We start from the raw sequence: 2,657 nt of genomic DNA on the forward strand, positions 1-2,657 counted from the left end.
TTTAACTTTAAGTGGGATGAAGATAAAAGAATGAAATAATATTGAGTGGACTCGAACCAGGGACATCACAGTTATGATCCCTAAAACAAAGATGGCCAGAAGAACTCATATGCTTTGCATTGCAGCTCCACAACCATTGGTATGTGAGTAATGAGCAGCCCATTGCAAAGCATTGTGAAGAACCACTAAAGTTAAAAGGTACTATAAGTGCAGGACTGCTTACCATTTATTATTGTTGGTGTTGTATATGGATTATTATAGAAGTTGAATGGAATCAACTGGTGAAGACCTTCTCCAGTTCACATCCCCATAAACAGAAATTTGGATTAAAAATAAATTTTTTGTAAGGATGTTTTAATTAATAATCCACATCCATTTTTTCATATTATATAATTATGAGTAATTATTCATTATTATTATTATTATTATTACTATTATTATTAACAATAATAAAAAAAAAATATAGTTTTATGGTCGAGGATGTTTGTAGATCCCATTGTGATCTGTAGTGAGAGTAGCGAGCAGGTGGACAACAACCCGGATAGGTGTAGGCATACTTTGAAGAGAGGTGAAATGAAAGTCATTAGACACAAGACGGGTATAACAGTACAGCTACAAGGAGTAGAGGTAGTGAAGGTGGATAAGATTAAATATCTGGGGTCGACCATCCAAAGGACAGTACATCCTCTTCCTAATCTCTCTTGTGCACTGACCACTGCTCTGGGTGGTGACCCCAGGTATTTAATCTTATCCACCTTCATAACATGCATGCATTCTGTCTTACTTCTTCTAACTTTCTTTCCTGATTGATTTGTGACAGAAAGATAGCAGCAAGAGTGAAATTGATTCACAAGATGGTAGTGATCTGCTTTGAAACGTGGTTTCGAGATGGTGACACTGACAAAAGAGAGGCAGAGCTGAAGGTGGAAGAACTGAGATTTTGTGACCAGGATGGACAGGATTAGAAATGAGTACATCATACAGACAGCTCAGGTCCAGCACTTTGGAGATAAAGTTGGCGAGGCAAGGTTGAGATGGTTTGGATATGTACAGAGAAACGATAGTGAATACGGTGGACCAAGGAGAAGAAAAAGAGGAAGACCTTAGAAGATGTGATGGACGAGATGCAGAGGGTTGGTGTGACAGAGGAGGATCCTAGGCATGGTGTGAAATGATCCGCTGTGTCAGCCCCCAAAGGCAGCAGCCAAAAGAAGAAGAGAAAGAAGCAGTTACAGTTATGTAAGGGAAACGACTATCTCTATGGAGTTTAAACACTTGGAGTAATAAAATAATTACTTAATTACTTAATAAAAGAATTAATTAATTTTAATTAATCTAGTTAAAATGACGTTAACGCCATAACGCTGTTAGCTCATCATTAGCTTGTTAGCTTTTGGTTAGCTATTAGCTCGTTAGCTAGCGTTAATGAGCTAACCGCGCTAACGCGTTGACGCCGTGCAGCCCCACGCACGGGTCGATCCGCATTAACTCGCTAACGGAGATTTGCCCCGTTAATGCGGTTATGGCGCTAACGTCATTTTAACAAGATTAACGCTGACAGCACTAAAAATAATACACATTTTCCTTGTAAAATCTATTTTCTTTCCACATTCTGACTTAAAAGCATGTGAACACCCTGAAGTCAAAGAGAATGGCTTCCCCACTTGGGAAACGGCAATGCAGGAGTTTTATCCCAGTTCCTTCAGTAAATGAACTTAGATATTATTGAGTTCACTTATAATAATTAACTTACCCATCTCATAAACAAAAAATGCTAATATGTTGCTAATATAATACCTATCTTTTATCATGCCAGAGTTGAAATGACACAGGATTGCAAAGCACTCAGAAAATCAGGGTAAAACTCTGTAAGCAAACAGTGTGGCACACATAAAGAAGGTCTATAACATATTTTTATTAAACCCTATTGTGATATGCTGATAATTCAAACAGTGAATTTACTTCATGTAAGCAAAAACTGATGGTATTTCTTTCAAGTCATGTGTGAAAAGCTTTTTTACATGTACATCCTGTTTCCACATGCCAGTAGCGTGCAATAGCGTAAGTAAAGAATTGCCACCACATTCATTCATGTTGCATGTTTGCACAAAATATTTTCTGCAGTAAAGCCTGAAGCAAATACCTTCAGCTTCTTGCCAGTACCTAGTGACAACATTTCTCTTCGTGTTTTCATTGTGTGCACAAATTTATCAGTGATAACCATGCCCACATGTGCTGGATGATTTAAATACAGAATCCATGTGTGTTTGTGCAAAAACGTGCAGACGCGTATTTTATTTTTTATTTTTTTAGCCATTCACAGCTTCCAGCAAAAATACGTTGACATATTATACTTGACAGTCATATCTCATAAAAAAAATGTGTATTTTTGTTTAATACCTGTGACATTTGTTTGGCATTTGAAGCCGCCTCCACATCGTTCTCACGCAGGACATACAGGAATCAGATCAGCCATTTATGGATTTAAATCCCAGGATCAGAGTGTTCCTCTTAAAACACCCTTGAGTTGAATTCTCAATGACATTTACATCTTGTGATTGCTATTTTAGATAGGCCTGGCCCCTAGCACATTATTTAGATGTCACTGGGATAGTGGATAGCATTTCAGCTGAAATTTCCCTTTGCCTCTTCCAGAT

Source organism: Aulonocara stuartgranti, assembly GCF_965226115.1.
Source record: "Aulonocara stuartgranti genome assembly, chromosome: 18".
Taxonomy (NCBI): Eukaryota; Metazoa; Chordata; class Actinopteri; order Cichliformes; family Cichlidae; genus Aulonocara; species Aulonocara stuartgranti.